Below are 14,021 nucleotides of genomic sequence, written 5' to 3' on the forward strand. Positions count from 1 at the left end.
GCTGTCATTTTCTTAGAATCCCTATGAAGTTTAACCTGATGGTATGCTGATGTTAGATCCAGAGTGGAAAAATACTTCGAGGGTCCAATAGTGGATACAATCTCTTGAATATTGGGGAGTGGATGTCTGTCCGGGATCACGCACTTATTTAATTCTCTCATCTCTACACATATTCTCAATTTTCCGGATTTTTTTCTTAATACAACTAACGGTGAATCCCATTCACTGGCATCTATTCTCTCGATGATTTTCTGATCTTCCAATAATTTAATCTCCTTTCTTACTTCTTCTCTCATTGAAAGCGGGATGTTGCGTAACTTCTGCGCAACAGGAACATGTCTTGGCTTCATTTTGATCTCATGAACAAACCCACGCAGACATCCGATGTCTTTCCTGAAAATTTCTTTCACCATATCAGCTTCCTTGGCGACTTCCTTGTTTCCTTGAAGTCTTCCAGCGTTGTTTTCAACTGAATATACAGACTCTTCCGACGCAGCATCCAACTTCACTTTGAGTTTGCATTGGTGGGTCCAACTTAACAAAGGCGTTCTCCCCTTCTTTGTTATGTATATTTTCCCATTTGCTTTCCTCTCCTTGAATTTGAGTGCTCCCCAAAACCATCCAATGACATCTATTTTAACTTCGCCATATGCTCTGGGATTTATGTCCGGTTCATGCAGGTATTCATGTTTCTTCCTGTCCCAGAAAATTTGTGGTATCAAGGTATATTTTGCACCTGAATCAATCATCATGTGCATGTTGGTTCCATCAACACAAACTACGGCTTTGGGGCTTTCTATTTCTTGTTCATTTTCTTCGTCTGTCACGACAAACACACATTCTTCTTCATCTTCATCACTATTTTCATCGCTTCCTATCCAGTTAGTGGAAGTGTTTTGCCTTCTGCAACATCGTGCGTAATGCCCCTTGCCTTTGCATTTCCCACATATAATTTTCAAAGCAGGACATTCCGGGTTATCCGCCCAATGATCCATGCTATCACATCTAAAACATCTCCCTGTGTTCTTCCTTCTAGGGTCGTCTCCACGCCTGTGTGGACTTTTCTTTCTCACATCACTGTTATAAATTCTGGAGCTTGGTTTTTTCCTTTTATCATCATTCCACGGTAATCTCCCGTTTCTTTCCGATTTGTATCTCCTATTGGAATTTCCTGAAATTTGGGCAATGGGTTCATTCTCTTTACTTGTACTAAGTGTATTATGCTTCTCTTTTGAAATTTCATGTTTAATATCAGTATTTTGCATCCTGCTTTCTAATTCTTTAACACATTTCTCAGTGTGCTCCACTTCCTTGGCCACACGTAAGACAGTGTCCAAGTTGGGGTCGTCCTCAGCCCATAATCTTTCTCTTACTTTGCTACTCCTACACTCCAGCATGAATTGATCTCTCAACCTCTCGTCCAACTGAGTATTGAAATTGCATGTCTTGGCTAGCTTTCTCAAACTAGTGATGTACTGTTCTATGCTCTCACCCTCTCCTTGAGTCCTTTTCCCAAATTTATAACGTTCCAAAATAGTGCTCAGTTTCTTTTCATAATGTTTTTCCATCTTCTTCACTGACCGCTCATATTCATTTAAGTCATTATCTTCATCAGAAAGTAGATCTGGTATATCTTCAAATTTTTCCTGCCCCGCCGGGCCTAAACAATGCATTAAAAGAGACTTCCTCCTCTCCACGCTGCAATTCTGACCACATACAACGCCAGCGTAATGTTCAAATGATTTAATCCATCTTTTCCATGGAATAGCTGGTTCACCAACATCCGAAAGAAAAAACATTGGCGGTGGTACACTATTGAAAGACATGCTGACCACCAAATATATGTGCCACAAATTGGAAAGGGTTGACCAAATATGTGAATTACGGTCTCCTTAATGTCTCTTTTTAAATTCGAATGCAGGGAGTTGCTGCAGTACAATAATGTATCACTTTAATTCTCTGTTTCTTTTTTTTTAATGTACTTGCACACAGTGTAGAGAATATGGGTGGATGGCTTGAAATGGTTAATTATCAGCCAACAATATGACTTCCTGTAAATTTAAACGCTTATCAGTTCAATGTACCTTCTCTTTCCATGTGATTGCGCCTTTATACTGAGAATTACGGTAGATGGAAAACTAGTAACTGACAAAAATATACACCTCTATTCTGTGGAATACGGTAAGCTTAACAGCACAGGCCAAGAGGCTTGTCCGGACGGCATTATTTAAAAGTAAACACAATCAGGATTAAGGATTTACTCACTTAATTGACTTTGACTAGCCCTCGCTGGAAGTCGAGTTGATTGTAAGAAGAGCGGAGCGGCCACAGCTTTTATGACAGCTGCAGGGCCTGCTCACGCACATAAATCACGGCTGGATGAAAGCCTGGGACACACAAAGGGGCGGTGGGGCCAGAAGATCCTCGTCGCCACTTGAAGTGTTTAATTACACGCAGGGAGACGTGATTTATAGGCAAGCTATTTATTTATATTAATAGCTAAGTACAAGTGAATTGGCCCCACCGACCGTGGAAAGCAACTGACATGAGACGCGTTTGAAACAAGCATTCCAAACATACGTCTTTATGTTCTATTCACCCTTCCATCACGGGAGCTCGCGAAGGGTCCCGTGATGAAATGATGAAAGGACATTACACTCCTGTTTAGGGGCTCTGTGCCTTTGCTGTGCTGTACTGGGTGTGCCAGACACTTCTACGTATTTTGTGACAAAGTGTGCTCCTTGGTGTGTCAGTGCATGTGTGTGACTTTATTGGGTGTCGATGGGTGCATCAAATAAGTTGTATACTCTTGCTGGGGCTGTTTGTCAGTGCCTCTGCATTACTTCGTTTTTCAGTACATATTTGTGTCCGTACTACAAATGGTTGTGTTACTGAACATATGTGTCTGTGCTGGAGATGTCAAAAGCAAAGCGGTGATGACTGGAAGGTTTAGAATAAATCTTAACCTCTGGCATTGCTCTGGGCAACCCTCCAGACCACCATTCTTCGCCTGTCAAGCCATTACGGAAGGGGAAAGAACATATGCAAATCAGGCTTGGTCCCACCCCAAAAGGGGTAGTCCAGCACGAACTGCTAGGTCACATCCCTTCTGCACAACACCACAAGCATCCCCAAACATGTTTCAGCCTTGTTAGGCATCATCAGTGAGGAGTAGCTTGGGTCTCTAGGCCCAGCAAGCATGGGACCCACGTCTGGGCATACCCGTCCCACTCGGGGTGACAAAGCAAAAAGAAAGAGGTGATGGCTGGAAGGTTTAGAATTAATCTTAACCACTGGCATTGCTCTGGGAATCCCTCCGGACCATCGTTCTTCACCTGCCAAGCCATTACAGAAGGGGAAAGACCATATGCAAATCAGGCATGGTCCCACCCCAAAAGGGCAGTCCAGCCCGAACTGCTAGGTCAAATCCCTTCTGCACTCGACCACAAGCATCCCCAGACATGTTTTGGCTTTTTTGGGCCTCATCAGAGAGGAGTAGCTTGGGTCTCTAGGCCCAGCAGGCACAGGACCCACGTCTGGGCATACCCGTCCCACTCTGGGTGACAAAGCAAAAACCAAGAGGTAATGGCTGGAAGGTTTAGAATGAATCTTAACCTCTGGCATTGCTCTGGGCAACCCTCCAGACCATCGTTCTTCGACCTGTCAGGCCATTAGGAAAGGGGAAAGACCATATGAAAATCAGGCTTGGTCCCACCCCCAAAGGGGTAGTCCAGCCCGAACTGCTAGGTCACACCCTTTCTGCACGAGACCACAAGCATCTCCAGACATGTTTTGGCTTTGTTGGGCCTCATCAGTGAGGAGTAGCTTGGGTCTCTAGGCCCAGCAAGCACTGGACACACGTCTGGGCATACCCGTCCCACTCAGGATGACATAACAAAAACAAAGAGGTGATGGCTGGAAGGTTTAGGATTAATTTTAACCACTGGCCTTGCTCTTGGCAACCCTCCAGGGATGTGTCTCAGTGGCTGTGTGCACCGGTAAGTGTTGGTGCATGCATTCCTGTGCCAGTGCTGTGCTTCAGCACATATTGTCCCAGAATGTATGGACATGTATGTTCTTGTTTTACATGTCACTGACGGTGTGGCCCTGTGTGCCAACTTGTATGTGTGCCTTTTTCGGGGGGTGTATGCCACTGGCTTCATGGTGGTGAGGGTGGCGGTGTTTATTTGTATCTGTACTATCGTTGGCTTTGTGCTATTGGGTGTGCATTAGGGCTGTGTGACGGCGACTGTATGCTGGTTGTGTCAGGTGACATGTGTGCCTGTGTTGGGGCTTTCTGTCAGTACATGTGGGCTGGTCCTAAAAATGGAAGTGAGTGCCTATGCTGTAGTTTTGTGTGCTGAGCAAATTTCCCAGGGTGCACCAGTGTACATGTACTGAGCAGTATTGTGACCCTCTAAGCGGCTGTGCGCAGGGCACACCTGGTGCACAGCTATTTCAAACAGGTCTGTTTGCAGGGAGTGGTCGGGTTTAGCAGGAACCATCACGAAGGCGCCTCTTTGATCTGTAGGAGATAGGGGTGGTAGGGAAGTGAAAGGACGGCGAAGTCCAGTGAGACAGAGAAGAAGGATCCTGCCATCTTGGATCACTCTATGACATCACTTCCTTAGAAACCGCTCTATGACATCACTTCCTTAGAAACCGCATGCCTTCCTGCATACTTAGAGTGCAGGATAGGACATAAAAGGGGATACATCTTTATGGATATGACTGTGGTTGTCTCCTGGTATGAGGCTTGGAAATGCACCAATCACAAGCCAAAACGTCACCAAATAAAGGATGAGATTTCCGCAATCCTTAGAATACTATTGAACTCATCCACTTCAAAGGGCCTTTCGATGAGGATGAAGATAAGGGTGACTGAGGAGTGAAAACCTCTTTCCTTAACCACGACTGGGGCAAAGGAGAGGCGAGCTGCTGGAAGTCTAAGAGAATATTGGTATTCAGGGCGCCCACGGCCCCTCCCCTTGAAGCCTCCATCAAGTAACTTTGACATCTTTCCCTGATGTATGGAGGTAAAAATGGGGGCCCTACCTCTTCAAGGTGGCTCTTTAAATGACCCACAGATTTGTCAAAGTCCAAAGTCATTGACCCTAGCATATGCTGCTGTTCAACATAATAACTTTGTACCAAAAAGGAATTTTTACCTGTTTTGGGACTGCAGAGGTGCTTATGGACCCCCGATTGAACCAACTGATGCTTCGCGCAGCTGGTTGCCACCTGTGCCCAAGCCACCCGCCACATCAAGACACCAGGGCCAAATCCTCTGCTCTGCTGAAAGTAGGAAAGTGTGTTTGGCACTGTAGAGTCTGCTGGAATAGACTAAGGTCGTCAACGTTTGCACTAAAACCCCATTGCCAGGCATGAAAACAGACCAGTGTATGAAGAGGAATATTGTTGTTACCAGGAGGTAAGGGAATTAAGTGATTAAACTTGTACATTTTAATTTAAAAAAGCATGGCACTCGGATGTCAAAAGGGTTATTATTAAGAGTATGTTCCATGTCATGTCATGCTAGAGTTTATTTTAGTTTGCGGTGAGACAGGGTGATGCGCTATTGGTTATCAATGTACAGTAACATATAGCCTTTTCCATATTGAGAAAATGTAGCCTGAGCTCCCTATGGAGGATGTGTTCATTAGACTCTGTGGAAGGCGAAGGAGGATGGGTGACCAGAGAGGGTATTGTAGGGAGAGAGGGGCCAGATGTCTGCCCTTCTGTATGGGGTGACAGACCAGCACCCTCCTATCATGTTATGTTACTATGCTTTGGCTGTGACCATTAGGCTATGACACACTTTATGTCACAGTAAGGCCAGCTCACAGGACTGAGGAGCAGGGAGGGATCCTTTCAAGTCACCAGCTAACAAACATGAACACCCCTGCACCCGAAGATCATTACCTCGTGCTGTCAGCAAGCCAAAGTGGAGAGAACGGGGGTGAAAATGAAGTGAGTCTGCCCCAAAATGGACTCACAGGCAAGAAAAATGGTGATCCGGGTAGCTTGTACACCTGGAAATCCTTTTAATAACAATATTTGGGAGGGGTTATGTGTCTGAAATGCAGATATGACATGTATGTAACTCACTGAAAACTGAGCAAAAACATTGTTTGTTTTTGTTTTCTTTCCCTTTATGTCAACAACAAAGATGTTCTGCTGTGCCAAGTCACCGCCAGAGTAGTCCCAGGCCAACTTAGGTTTGTCTTTTTACGCAAAACATTTGAAACCATGAGCACTGTCTTTGTCTCAGCAGTGGTGAGTCGTTTAAGCCTTCCATGATGCCAGTGTGTCATTATGAGCCCAGTGCATGTATAAACAGGGTGCAAGAAAGCACAGCGGCCGAAGCCCTTTTACTTATTCCCTCGTCCCTGTATGGCCACGAATGGCTCGGTTATATGGTCACTGAAGCTGGAAGGAAAATGAGGGTGGGTTTTCAAACATGGCTCCATTGTTGGAAAGCCCTCATTGGGGTCCTACAGGGTGATGAGGCCTACTACTAGTATATTTATTGTGATTGTCAGCGGTGTAAAAAGCAGGAATCCTCTTAAGGTGAGACTGCGTGCTTATGGTAGTTACTCTGCATAAACAAGCCTTTGTGTTGCCTTCTTGATCTGAGCTGCATTTATCTTGTCCCGTTACTAGGGGGCAGCATGTGAAACTTAGGTCCAAACAGGGGTGCAGTCTCTGGTTACCAGATTACATTTCCAGGTCTACTTCCCGCTCCTGTATGCATTTAATTCTGTGCTCTGGGGAGTGCTACTTGCCACCGGATGGCTGCTTTAAAGTACTTTGTTCCTCCTTGCCATCCTCACTGCTGGAGCAGTACACCACCTTGTGAAGGTGAAGCAGGAGCTTCCCTTCAGCAAGGTAAACCCCGGGCTTATTTCCCCCGAGACTGCCGACCGCATCATCTACGCTACTGTTCCACACAAGCATGCTTAGTACACCGAAGCCGTGCTTACCCCCATCCAGCCGTGCAAAACCACTGATATTCTTGCCAATCTTGCCAATTCTATTTCGTGCACCCTGACGAATGCACAAGGTACACCATTCCAAGATGGCCACCTAGCACCCTGGTCGCCACTTCCTGATCTCCACGACCAGCCTGCCTGGACACGAACCCCCTGATTGGCCCATACTGATTTCAAATACCAAATCCGGAGCCGAGAGGCATGAGCCGGCATCCGGGAATGAAGGCAAGGAGGAACAAAGGCTATTTCCTATCTTAGCCTGTCCTTGCCGGGTCTTGCCTCTTGCCAGAACCCCTGCATCGACGGATTCGAACTCTAGGCACAAACCTTAGGTACTGTCTGATTACACATCATATTGCTACTTCCTAATACAGCCATTCCCAGTGACCTTATCTCCCGGCTGCTATTCCTGCTTATGCATAACTGACACAAGCATATGGTTCATCACTGATGTATACCGACACATGCCATTATGCCTCTGTTAGTCTGTATACTGCATCCACTGCTCTGATTATTCACATAATGAGCGATCTGCACAAATGTTTGTTCTTCGCTTAATTTCTCCCACTTGCCCTATTCCAACTAGCCCCCGACAGCTCTGTCTACTAACACACTGCCCCTCAGCAGTTACTCAGGTGCCTATGGTCGCAAATGTTGGGATGTATTCAGCATAATGTTTTTACAAAGGTAGCGGGCGCCCCTCTCTCGCAAGAACAGACATGATAACCTGTTCAGTGGTTATTAACCACTTGAGAGTTTGCAGTCACTGCTTTTACTCACTGTGCCTTTCACAGATGGGAAATATCCATTTGCATATCAGTCTTTGTCCTGCCCAGGGGCAGTCCAGCACCGAAATACAATGGCAATTCCAATCTGAACGAGAGTACCACCAGCAACCCCATACACGTGTTTCACCCTTGTTGGGGATCATCAGTGAGGTGAAGCTGATGCCTCTCTAAGCACAGTGAGAGGGAGACCACGTCTGGGTGCCCCCAGGAGACCTAGGGTTACCAATCCCAGGTTCCTTAACAAATATTTTTACAAAGGTAGCGGGCGCCCCTCTCTCGCAAGAACAGACATGATAACCTGTTCAGTGGTTATTAACCACTTGAGAGTTCGCAGCCACTGTTATCATGCCTTGTTCTTTCGAGAGAGGGGCGCCTGCTACCTTTTTTTGCATTTTTGAAAGGAACTTGGGGTTGGTCACCCTAGGTTACCTGGGGGCAACCAGACGTGGACTCCCTGCTCACTGTGCTTAGAGAGGCTCAGCTTCACCTCACTGATGATGCCCAACAAGGCTGAAACACGTGTATGGGGTTGCTGATGGTACTCTTGTTCAGAGAGGAATTGCCATAGCATTTCGGTGCTGGACTGCCCTTGTGGGCGGGACAAAGACTGATATGCAAATGGATATTTCCCATCTGTGAAGGTACAGTGAGCAAAAAGCAATGGCTGCGAACTCTCAATGTGGTTAATAACCACCGAACAGGTTATCATGCCTTGTTCTTTCGAGAGAGGGGCGCCTGCTACCTTTTTTTGTATTCAGCATAATGCACATGTCTAACTCCTCATCTGATTGTTGACTACTGTACTATGGTCTCTCATAAGAGAGAAGAGGTCTTAAACTTGACCCCTGCTTATGCGAGCCTACTAATTGAAATTGATATCTGTATCTAGCCTGCCTATACTGTGACATATTAAACTGTTTATATCCAGATAACTGTACCTAGTTTTGCTACATTATGTCAGTTGATACTGCATTCAGCCTGCTAATAGCATAATTACAGCCTATCTGCACTCTGACTTAGGAATTTGTACCTGCCCATTAACTGGACCTAATCTATCGATGTCCCGCTATCTGAAACTGCTCTTAGCCTGATAGTCGCTTTTAGCCTACCTGTACTTAGCCATTTTAAACTGTATTCCAACAACTGAAATTGCACCTAGCCTGATAGTCGCATTTAGCCTCTCTGTACTTAGCCATTTTAAACTGTATTCCAACAACTGAAATTGCACCTCGCCTGATAGTCGCATTTAGCCTCTCTGTACTTAGCCATTTTAAACTGTATTCCAACAACTGAAATTGCACCTAGCCTGATAGTCGCATTTAGCCTGCCTGTACTTAGCCATTTTAAATTGTACTCTGACAATTGTATTGTAATTGTATTCCGAGATTGCACCTAGCCTGTAGTCTGCATTTAGGCTGCCTGTACTTAGCCATTTTAAATTGTACTCTGACAATTGTATTCCGAGATTGCACCTAGCCTGTTTGTCACACCTAGCCTGCTTCAACTCAGCCATTTAGCATGTACACCTTGGGTCTAGGTAAACGTACCATAGCTGCCCTCTACAGGTCACCTTGGATACTACTGCACATTACCTTCTCATCATACTAGTAATACAAATACTTAGTTTGGCCACCAAAGCTAACACTTAGAACCATTGCGCCACGGAGCCATCTCCCACCCATCTCACCTACCCCATCATGCTCGACACACAACCACTGAACACAGGATTTTAAATGAACCAATATCAAGATAGTACTACCACACAAAGGCCATGTAATACTGTAGGCAGAAACCTGAGATTACGCGCTCGCCTATCCAAATTGTATGAGCCACCAGCTAGGAAAATTGAATGACTAAATCTCCAAAAACAATCTGTCACCCATGAAGGTTACTGCAGAATCTACTAGGAAATATTCTAATCCCAATAGACGCATACTAAATGGCACCAAACAGACCACTAAAGATAGACATATTACTACCTGCCCTATCTTAGAAAGCCACAAACCTTATCTCAAAGGAGTGCTTATAAACGGCAGGTCTCTAGTCGCACACGCAACAGAGATATCAGATATTATTCCTACAGACAACCTAGACTTCCTGGCCATCTAGGAATCCTGGTTACATGATGCAGCAGGCCCTGCCCTATCATTAGCAGTCCCAGACAACTACACGATTCTACGAGCTGACAGACATACCTCCCGAGGCGGAGGCCTAGCAATTATAGCTAAGATCAGTCTAGACATGAGAATTATCACAACCACCACTATGAAATCCTGTGAATGCCTCATGGTCAAATTAGCCACCGCTAACTCCCAAACACTGAACATCATCCTTATCTACAGACCACCAAGTCCCATTGGAACCTTCGAGGAGGACATTTCTACTTCCCTGTCCAATAATCTAAATAATACATCCCAAACAATAGTGCGAGGTGACTTTAATCTAGGCTACAATGACACCAAGAATATCCAATCTACAATGATTGCCCTGACTTTGAAAGAGCTGGGATTCTCCCAGAAAGTTAACTTACCCACCCACAATAAAGGTTGTATCCTTGATTGGATAGCTGAACATAACTGCAAAATAAATATCACAGAGTCCGTACCTCAGATTTGGACTGACCAACACCTGCTATTATTCACAGTGACAACTAACCCTGCTACTACCCAGTCCTCACTTGCCCCACCCTTGCCCACCAGGAACAAAAAACTCATGACAGCGGATAATTTGATGCCCGTCATAATACCTAAACTGAACTATCTCCCAGACCTTACAGATCCTAATGTGTTAGTTGAAAAGTACAATGAAGCTATGAACTCAGCCCTCGACCACATAGCCCCGCTCAAACTAAGAAACAGCAAACCAAAAAAACACCTCAACTCATGGTACACGTCTCATCTAAAAAATCTCAGGCTGACTAAAAGAAAATTTGAAACCATTTGGAGACTTTTCCCATCAGTCGTAAACAAACTCAACCTCTCCAGAGCCTCCGCTTTATACAAGAAAGAAATACTATTAGACAAACAAGAATCTTATAATACCAGAATATCTCAATCGAAATCTAGCGTCAGAGAATTGTTCAGCATTCTGAAAGAATTGGAAACTCCCATTGTGCCTCAAGAAAACTGCATCAAGGATAAAAATTGGTGCTCTAGTATACAACTTGCCTTAACAAATAAAGTTGCTAACTTACAAACTAAAATTGCTCTCAAGAAGGCATCTCTAACGCCCCACATCCCTCAGAGCTTAGTACCACCACCACAGCCTAATCAAAAAGCACGATTTTGCTTCTCTAAGGTATCGACCATTGAGGTACAAAAGGTCATTCTGGGACTTAAACCGTCAAACTGTAAAGGTGATCAATGCCCAGCACAACTTATCAAGGATGCTGCGAGAGAACTATCGCCATTTATAACCAAACTCATCAACTCCTCCTTTACCACAGGCACAGTACCGAACAACCTAAAAAAGTCATGGGTACTACCACTCTTAAAGAAACAAACCCTCGACCCGGCCATTCCCACAAACTTCAGGCCCATCACGACTGTGCCCTTTCTTCTAAAAATTCTAGACAAAGTGGCCTACTTGCAAATACAAAACTTCCTAGAATCCAACCACTTACTCGGAACCCACCAATCTGGATTCCGCCCGCAACACTGGACTCAGAAAGCTCTAATAGATCTTACGGCCCAAATAGACGAATGTAGAGATAATGGCCAAGCAGCCCTACTCCTCCTTCCGGACCTATCAGTCTTATGTAGCCACCTGGACTCTGCAGCCCATTTTTCAAAAGAGGCTATAACATGGATCAAGTCATTTCTGAGTAACCTGACTATGAGAGTCTTCGCTCCATCAGCCTCAGCAGATGCGATCCCTATAACCTGCGGTGTACCACAAGGATCCTGTGTGTCACCTACCCACTACAATGTCTTCACAAAGCCCCTCTTTGACGAAATGGATCATCTGGGTATCGCCTACACCAACTACGCAGACGATACCCAGATCCTCCTCCCGCTCTCAGGAGTCTACGCCAAGGATCTAGCTCTAGTGAACAGAATCTATAGCATCGTTCAGGCATGGATGGCCACCCACGGCTTATGCCTGAACGATGATAAAACCGAGCTTATCATCCTAGGCACACCAACTTATATATCCAAACTCAACCCTGATTATGCCAACTTCATTATCGATGGGAACAATATAAAAGTAGCTAACGAAGTAAAAACCCTAGGATTCTACCTAGATGCCACCATGAACTTTGCCAAACAAGTTAACTCTCTTGCCTCTGCTACGGCATACACATGCAAACTCATTAGAGCTAGCAAACAATTCCTCTCCACAGACAGCTGCATTACACTTGCCAGAGATCTTATACTATCCAAATTGGATTATTGCAACAGACTCTACATTGGGGCAAATAAACAGACCATTCACAAAATCCAAGTCCTCCAGAACAATGCCTTGAGAGCAGCGCTCAAGATTAATAGAAAGGAGCACATATCCTCTATAAGAAGAGAACACAAATGGCTTTCCACTTTTGATAAAATTCAACTTAAGATCGCCTCCCTCACCCACAAATGCCTCAATAATAAAGCACCACCCTACCTCATGGACAGGTTATGTAAAAGAACCTCATCCAGGCCAACAAGAACAGTTAACGCAAACTGCCTACAAGTTCCGCGCTTCAATCTCTCCACTATAGGAGGACATAGCTTCCCAGTCAAGGCTGCGCAGTTATGGAACTCCCTCCCCCATGACATTAGAGAACCTCAGCCCTTCGCTAATTTCAGACAGATCCTAATCAGGTGGCTGAGAGCTAATGACATCTAACCACTTTAACCTGCATAACCCTTAGATGCACCTCCCGGGACACCCACTCTCTGATCCTGGAGCTCACTCACCATGCGTATGAAGCTCCGTGCGCAGCATATCTTTCTGACACTGATGACCCGATATGTCACTTTGCACATAATTGTATATTATAACCTCATGACTACGCAGGAAACATGCACCCGGTGACCGATATGTCACATTGTACATAACTGTATATTATAGCCTTATGACTATGCAGGAAACATGCACCCTGTAACCTCTCCATTCCTTAACCCTTACCTGACCTGTACATACCTGCCCATTGCAACATTGTTTACGTCTGTATTTTTCCTACTTATCATGTACCTGTAACTAAGTTGAGCATATCCTTGTCTACTTGCGCCCTGATGCCCCAGGGTATGGCGCGCCATATAAATAATAAACTAAACTAAACTAAACTAAACTTGAACATTAGATGTCAATGCAAAACAACACAACGAAACATCACATAACCTAACCTAACATAAGACAAACAAAACCCATAGAATAAATGGAAGATGGCTTAATTTCCCAAAAAAGTAACAAAAAAGGAAAAGGGGGAATAAATGCTTAAAATGCAAGCAAAAGAAAACTCAGGCAATTTCCAGCTAACATGTATTAAGGTTTGTGAACAAAACACATAGGGGGTAATTCATAGAATTCGGCGCACGCACGCCAAAACCCATTAAGGCGCACAGCGTATTCATGGATTAATACATCCATAAGCAGCCGTGGCACAGAGTGGCGCAGCGACTCTGCAGCAGCACCAGTTACGCCCCCAACCCCGCCCCATGCGCCAAAAACATTGCACAAATCCAGTACATGGCGCAAAGGCCAGTGGACCAGCATACAGCCCCAACCATGAAAACGCATGTAAAACTCCCCACGCACACCCCAGAATACACGTACCCCGCTCGCGCCAGGCCCATCGCATGTAAAACTCCCCGCGCACCCCTCGGAATACACGTACCCCGCTTGCACCAGCGAAAATGCGTGTAAAGCTCCCCTCACACCACCTGGAATACACGTACCCCGCTCGCGCCAGGCCTATCGCGTGTAAAACTCCCTGCGCACCCCTTGGAATACACGTACCACGCTCGCGCCAGGTAAAGTGCGTGGAAAAAGTCCCCCCTGTGGTGTGTGCTGCCAGTGGGGCATGTCCAGGGTGGATGGGCTGCCTGCGGGGCATGGGGAGGGGTGTATGGGCTGCCTGCGTGTATTCCGGGGGTGCGCGTGGAGTTCAACACGCGATAGGCCTTGTGGAGTGGGGTACGTGTATTTTGGGGGTACGCGGGGAGTATCACACGCGATAGGCCTTGGGCGAGCAGTGTACGTGTATTTTGGGGGTATGTGGGGAGTTTCACATGCGACAGGCCATGTGGAGAGGGGT

The 14,021-nt window shown here is 45.6% G+C and overlaps 1 protein-coding gene across 2 annotated transcripts in view; it reads left to right on the forward strand.

Annotated features, from left to right (window-relative positions):
* The first annotated feature begins 5,828 nt into the window (after window positions 1-5,828).
* Window positions 5,829-14,021, forward strand: part of ATL1 (atlastin GTPase 1) — a 390,297-nt gene continuing 382,104 nt past the window's right edge. The window contains exons 1-2 of one of the 2 annotated variants that reach the window (XM_069638885.1): window positions 5,829-5,998; window positions 6,170-6,218. The gene's annotated coding sequence lies outside the window, so the exon portion shown is untranslated. The remainder of the gene's footprint in view (window positions 5,999-6,169; window positions 6,219-14,021) is intronic. The other variant, XM_069638884.1, reaches the window with a different exon arrangement.

The sequence above is a fragment of the Ambystoma mexicanum genome, chromosome 14 (genome assembly GCF_040938575.1).
Source record: "Ambystoma mexicanum isolate Mex_15411 chromosome 14, UKY_AmexF1_1, whole genome shotgun sequence".
NCBI classification, from domain to species: Eukaryota; Metazoa; Chordata; class Amphibia; order Caudata; family Ambystomatidae; genus Ambystoma; species Ambystoma mexicanum.